Below are 6,991 nucleotides of genomic sequence, written 5' to 3'. Positions count from 1 at the left end.
TGAACAGCTTTATGGAGTGAAACTTGAATCTAGGGGCCCTTGGCTGTGCACTTGGCTCATCCAGATTAATGACACAGCATCCAGAAACAAGGCTGAGTGCGGAAGCTGACAAGCTAAGAAGAGCTGCCTGAAAATCTTGGAACAAAATCTCTGCTGGTTATGCTCTCTGGGCCACTGAAGATGTGTCTCAAAAAAATCACTTGAGAAGGGGATCCCAGACATTTAGGATGACATAATTATTTCCTAGTGGGTAAGTTTGTTTTAATATCCCAAAAGTTTAAAGTTAAAGGAAGAGGCATTTAAGGGAATCAAACGTGTAGCATTAATATATGTAAACAAATTTGCTCATATTTAGCATTTCAGATACTTTGCATGTTTAAGAGGATTTAGTCTGTAACAGTAACAATTGGCCTTGCAACTCTAATTTAAAATGTGTGGCTTAAAAGTGTAATTTGAAATAGAACCTTCCTTTAAAATTAGTTTTGAAAGATTTAAGAAAACTTAAGAATTGAATCCTCATATTTATATGATGGTTATCATATTTATATATGTTTATGTCTAACAGTTTGTTAGATTTCTGAGCATCTTTTTGATATTCAGGAATGTTTGTTGGGTAGCTCAGGTTACCAAATTACTTTATAAGAACATGGGTGATTTTAAATTTATAAAATGTATTTTTAAGTGTTTGAAGGATTCTTGTTAACTGCATTTTTACATGGTACCAAACAGACATCAAATTCAACCTTTTAAAGTAATTATTAAAATGTGCTTGTTTGTAAGTTAAACATAAAAATTTAAGGGAGGGCGGCCATTCCTGGTGGGGCAAGGGGTTAAAGCCCAGCTCTGCAAGCGAACTGCAGCTATTTCAGTGCAAGAGTTCAATCTTCTGCTCCGGAGGTGATCCACATGGCAGGCAGACCTCTCCTGACCCACCTGCTGCTCCCCTCAGCAGTGTACTTCCTCCATCTGCCTGTTCTGCTCCCCACTCTGTCTCTGGTGAATCCTCTCACTGCCACTGCACCGCTGGCCTGTACCCCAGTTCTGTATGCATCAATAAATAAATCTTTTTTAAAAATTTAAGGTAGGGTGGCCCTCCCTGGTGGCGCAGCGGGTTAAAGCACTGCACTAAGAAACTAAAGCCACTTTGGCATGAGTTCGATTCCCCCCTGCCCCGGAGGCGACCACATGGCGAGGCAGACCTCTCCTGACCCGCCCACTGCTCCCCTCAGCAGTGTACTTCGTTGATCTGACTGTTCTGCTCCCCACTCTGTCTCTGTTGAATCCTCTCACTCTCCGCATCTCTGTCCTGTACCCCAGTTCTGTACGAATAAATAAATAAAATCTTTAAAAAAAAAATTTAAGGTAGGGCAAGACTTCTGATTGGCTTATTTACACAGGGAACAGAATTTTTTTTAAAAGAAGTGGGGTACAGGTCAGAGGTGCAGGGGATGAGAGGATTCACCAGAGACGAAGAGGGGAACAGAACAGGCCGACTGACTGAATATACTGCTGAGGGGAGCAGCGAGCAGGTCAGGAGAGATCCGCTGTGCCATGTGGGTCAGCTCCCTGGCCATGGATCAGACTCAGTGCTGTAGTAGCTGCAGATAACTACATAGTGCTTTGCTTTAACCTGCTGTGCTACCAGGGAGGGCCTGGGAAACAATTTTAAAAAGTCAAATATTATGCTAAATATTGTTTTCCAAATTCACATTGACACTACAAGACCAGTCCATTCACTATACTGTTTCATCTCTAAAATGAGCAGTTAACTTTGACAGTTGTATTTCCTGGTTTCCCATGTCTTCTGGTTTCCCTGACCTTCTAGAAGAAAGGATGGCCACCCATGATGTAATAGCCAAGGTTCAAGCTTGGGGTTGGTAATGGTATGGACCCCAGGACTGCACCTCCTCCTGGACTCTCCTTCCTCTGCGCCCTGTGGTCCCCCTGTGGGTCATTCTGCCAGTTGGGGAGTGTCTTCTGCTATATTTTAGAGGAACTGAGAAAGGGAATCGAGGCTTTCCTGAGGTGAGTGTGGTGGTGGCAGAGGAATTCAGTAAAAGGTAGTCTACAAAAGAGTAAAATTCAAAAACTGTGGTTGAGCCATCACCCTCAACAGGGACTTTTCTTCCTTGACCGAAGTTGGGAGTTTTGATACTATGTTTTACAAGTAAGCTGGGTTTAAAAAAAAAAAAACAAAAACAAAAACAAAACAACAGATTGTTAAGCAACTGTTCCCTTCAATAAAGCAGGCTGCTTGCCTGGAAGCATGTGTGTGAATACACTTGTTCATGGGAGGGAAGTGAAGTTAGGTTAGTGGAATTAGGAGTGTTATATATTCCACCAATTACAGATCCTTTGTCGACCAAAATTCTCCACCTGAAGTGCAATTATCTTTTGGCAGAAATCAAAAATTGGCACCAGTCAGGGTGGTAAGCAGAGGCACAGCATTGAGAGAGACTGTTTTGTAATAAGGGGTCTTCTAAGATGGGTAGTGTGTGAGCAGAGACCTGGAAGTAGACAGTGAGTGCAGAAAGCGAGTTGTCAAGGAACCAGAGACAAATTTGTACTACTGCCTAGCAGCTCTGAAGGCCAGGGGGCATGGGAGGGCGGCAGAGGTATGACTTCATGCTTCTGTAATTTCCAGATTGCCTGCCCCAGGAGACTCTGCTGGGAGTCTGCCAGGAGGGGTCAGGCTGCCATGAGATATACCTGGCATGTGCTAGGTCTTAATAAATGTTTGTTTAACAAAATTTGTTTTCAGGGCAAAGGAGTGGGGCTAGGAAAATACACAGATCACAAATCTGAAAAGCTCATAAAGCAATTTCTTTTAAAACTTTCTCATTATGCTAAATTTTTTTCCAGAAAGAGGGAATTCACTGACTATGGAAACAGCCTTTGCCGGTTCCAAATATTTAAAATTCCCCTCCAGAGCCCTACCTAGTGGTCAAAGGGTTAAAGCGCAGCACTATGAAACAATCAGCAGTCACTGCAGCACAAATTTGATCCTTCCCAGGGAGGTGACCCACATGGCAGCAGACCTCTCCTGTCTCGCCTGCTGCTCCTCTTAGTGTACTTCATCAATCTGCCTGTTCTGCTCCCCACTCTGTCTCTGGTGAATCTCACCCCCCCCCAACACCTCTGGCCTGTACCCCAGTACTTGTGTGCATAAATAAATAAATCTTAAAAAAGAAAACTCCCCTACATATACCCTGGTCTACTCCTCAATAACTACAGCAATTCACTGATGTTGTCATTTTGAATCACTCAGAACCAATCAAATCCTTGTCACACTCAACCTTTTAAATATTTTAATAGAGTTCCATGACCCTTGACCTCCAAATATTATTTCCTCAGGCAAGGGCTATAAAATGACTCCCACTGTTTGATCCAATAATTCCACTTGGTGAAATATGCTCAGTGGAAATAATGCAAGTAAGGATGAACAAATGTGTGCAACTATTCGTACTCTAACACAGAAAAATTTAGAAACAATATAAGTTGGAATGATGTTCCCCAAATAATGGAACAACCACTTAACTGAAGCATCAAATTATCACTAATGAAACTTTTTCATTGAAACTTTCACTTTTTTTTTTAGAGCCCTCCCTGGTGGTGCAACGGGTTAAAGCACCACATTATGACGTTATCACAGCCACTGCAGCAAGAGTTTATCCCCAGTCAGGGAGTGACCTACATGTCACGGCAGACTTCTCCTGACCCACCCGCTGCTCCCCTCTGCAGTGTATTTCAGTAGATTTGCCTGTTCTGCTCCCCACTTTGTCTCTGGTGAATCCTCTCACCCCCTACACCTCTGGCCTGTACCCCAGTTCTGTAAGGATAAATAAATAAGTCTTTAAAAAGAAAAAGTTTCACTCTTTTAAATTTTCACTTTGTTAAAAGGATTTATTTATTTATGAATACAAGAGCTGGGGTGTAGGCCAGCGGTGAGAGGATTCACCAGAGACAGAATGGGGAGCAGAACAGGCAAAAAGTGACTGAAATACACTGTGGAGGGAATGCAGCAGGCTGGCGAGACAGAAGAGGTCTGCCGTGCCAATTGAGTCAGCTCCCCTGGCCGGGATTGAAGGGATAGAACTCCTGTTGCTGTGGCTGCCAGTAGCTTTAATTGTTGAAACTATTGTTTGTGCCATCTGGGAGGCCCCACCTCCCTGACTATTAAAGGAATACTGTCAAGAAAATAAAGCCCAAACTAGGGGAAATTAAACAAAAGGTAGAATTAACATATATACTATGCTGACTACTTATCCTAAAATAACTATGGTCTGGCCCCCAGTTCCCTCAGTAGACATAGGTAAGTATATGCTCTTTCACGTCTGTTCCTAAAATTCCCCCAGTACCTCCATTAATTCCCCTTTACTTAAGACTTGGTCATAAAGACTGGGCCACCGCCCTCCTCCCAGGAGTAAGCAACCTCCCCCAGGTAAAATGACAGCCACATAAACCAGATAGTAATCATTAAGACACAGGTGTTTCTTCTGCCTTCTCTCATATCAGAATGACACTACTTCCCTCATAAGAACCATACTGGAAATTTTCCTGAGGGCGCTTGAGCTATTACTTAAACTCAAGCAAGTACGGAGAGGGAAGGTTTTATTCTCTGGCCCACAGGAACTTATCTCTCACTTGTAGAAGCTCTTTCAGCGCTGGCTAAATAAAGTTGCCACTTTTTAAAAATTTATTCACTTATGCATACAAGAGCTGTGGTGTAAGCCAGAGGTGCAGGGGCAGGGAGGGGCAGCTGTGAAAGGATTCACCAGAGACAGAGTGGGGAGCAGAACAGAAGCATCTACTGAAATGTACTGCTGAGGGAAGCAGTGGGCCAGACCGGAGAGGTCTGCTGCGCCCTGTGGGTCAGCTCCATGGTGGGGGATCTAATTTGTGCTGCAGTGGCTGTGGGTAGCTTCAAATGCTGAGACTTGAGCCACCGGGAAGGTCCAAAGTTGACACTTTTTAACATGATGGTTATGTGGTGGAAAAAGTGATGAAGTGTTTCAGGTGTTTCTTTCATGCCCTGTGACAGTGCAGATTGAAGCCCTATAACTGAGTGGTTGTGAGTAAAGACTGGAATCAGACCGACTGGCAAGACAAGAGAGGACTGTCATGCCACACATGGGCCAGCTCCCTGGCCAGTGAAAGAACCCAGGCCGCAGTGACAGCACTGAGACCCAACCCTTAGGTGACCAGGGAGGCCTGGTGTCCCCTTTTCTATGGGAAAGAAAAAATGACGTTTTTTTCCAGTTCATGTACTCTCATAATTTATATTCCAGTTCCTAATGTGGGAGACTTGAATTGTTTCCCCCAAGTAATTTGCTCAAGATTATGGAATGGAAAGCCTGGTAAGGGAAGCTTCAGACTCTCAACAATGGGATTGGATGAGCAGGCTTTGGAACAAGTGACGAAACGAAAGTTCACGAAATATCATCTAAGAAAGTTTCCTAGGTGCTGGCTTCAGTAACCAGCTACTGGGCAGCTTTTACAGAGTGGACACCAGGGGGTAGCAAAATCTCACTCTTCCAGTTTCCAGTTTCTCTAATTAAAGGGAAGTTGGAGTCTACCATGACTGGAGAGCCCAAAACCCAGTGATGGAAAAGAGCCAGTTCCCTGCCTGTAATTCTAGGGGGGATGTGATGGTCACTGGAGTTTGCTGCCTTGGGTTATGTTTGACTCTGCAGAGCACAGGGACGGTCTTGCCTGCAAGAAGGAGGCATAGTTTTCTTTTTCAGATCCAGCTGAGTGGGAAAAATGTGGAGTTTAGGTTTAGAGGTGAAAGAAGAGCCCGTCACCCAGGTGACACTCCCCTTTTCCTTCCCCCCTGTTCCAACAGTTACCCAAAGGCAGCAAGAGCTGCCTGGATGCCAGGACTTTTTCCAAACATAACCACCTAGCTGCAGTGGAAACGCCTTCACTCGCTTCTCTGGTGTCCCCCATCTCTTCTCAAAAGCCCACCCTTTGGAAGCACTCCCAACTTCCCAAAGCTTACAGAGGGCGGACAATCTCCCTGCTTTGTTTAAGCCTCCCCCAACCCTCCTGGGACACACTGGCCTGGCTTCATTTCCCATCCAGACGTGTGGAGGATGGGTTAGGCTAGAACTTTCCTAACGAGACTACCCCTCTTTGTCTACTTCTTCAAGCAGCCTTCCCTACCGCCTGAGCCTAGGGGACCCAGAGAGGTTCCCCATCCCCACCCCACAAGGAGAAAGAGTCAGGCATCCAGCATGGAATCATGGGTTCTGACTAGGAAGTCTGGCATCGTCCCTCCTTTACCCCAAAAGAGACAGGGAATTGGGGCGGTAAGAGGGGGGAGCGACAGTGAGGAAAGGACTCAACACATCAGCCGCTGCGAGGTGCACGTTTCCTGCAGGAGGACCCAGATTCCGGGACCCTGCTCCGGTTCGGTCACGATGCCCACCCCTACCCAAGCCTTCCCAGCTCCCTAATTCCCCCACGCCTCCGCCTTCTCCTGGCCGCACAGAGAAGCCCATTGTCGTAGCCCGAAGGCTCGAGGCTCGAGGCCCGAGGAGATGGGAGGGGGAAGACCGGGACCAGCAAGCCCCCGGAGACTGGAAGGAATCCCCTAATTTCTTTGCTCTTCGCTCCATCGATGTGGGCAAGGGTTAGGGGTGTCTTCTGAGCCCTGGGTTCTGTCTGTGTCTGGCAACTGAAGGAAGGGGGAAGGGGTTCCCAGGAAAGAAGGAGGCTTGTGGACATCGAGTGACTCCAGTCCTGGGCTTGAGACCTCGGGGGATCCCCGCAAACCCGGGTCTCCAGAGTGTCTCTTGCAGGGGCTAAGCTGATCCCAGGGAAGAAGACGGTGGCGGTGGCGGGAAAAGAGGGGCATCCTCGGCGGGGCTGGCTTCCGAGAGCAGGGTCCGGGCTACCCCTGGGGGGCGGGGCCCTCGGAGGGGCCGGAGTGCCGCGGGAAAGCCCTGCAGATAGGCTGGGGGTGGGGGCGTCGGGCAGCGGCGGGGAG

Source organism: Condylura cristata, unplaced genomic scaffold (genome assembly GCF_000260355.1).
Source record: "Condylura cristata isolate star-nosed mole 26May11 unplaced genomic scaffold, ConCri1.0 scaffold00045, whole genome shotgun sequence".
NCBI classification, from domain to species: Eukaryota; Metazoa; Chordata; class Mammalia; order Eulipotyphla; family Talpidae; genus Condylura; species Condylura cristata.
This window is presented reverse-complemented; position numbering follows the sequence as displayed.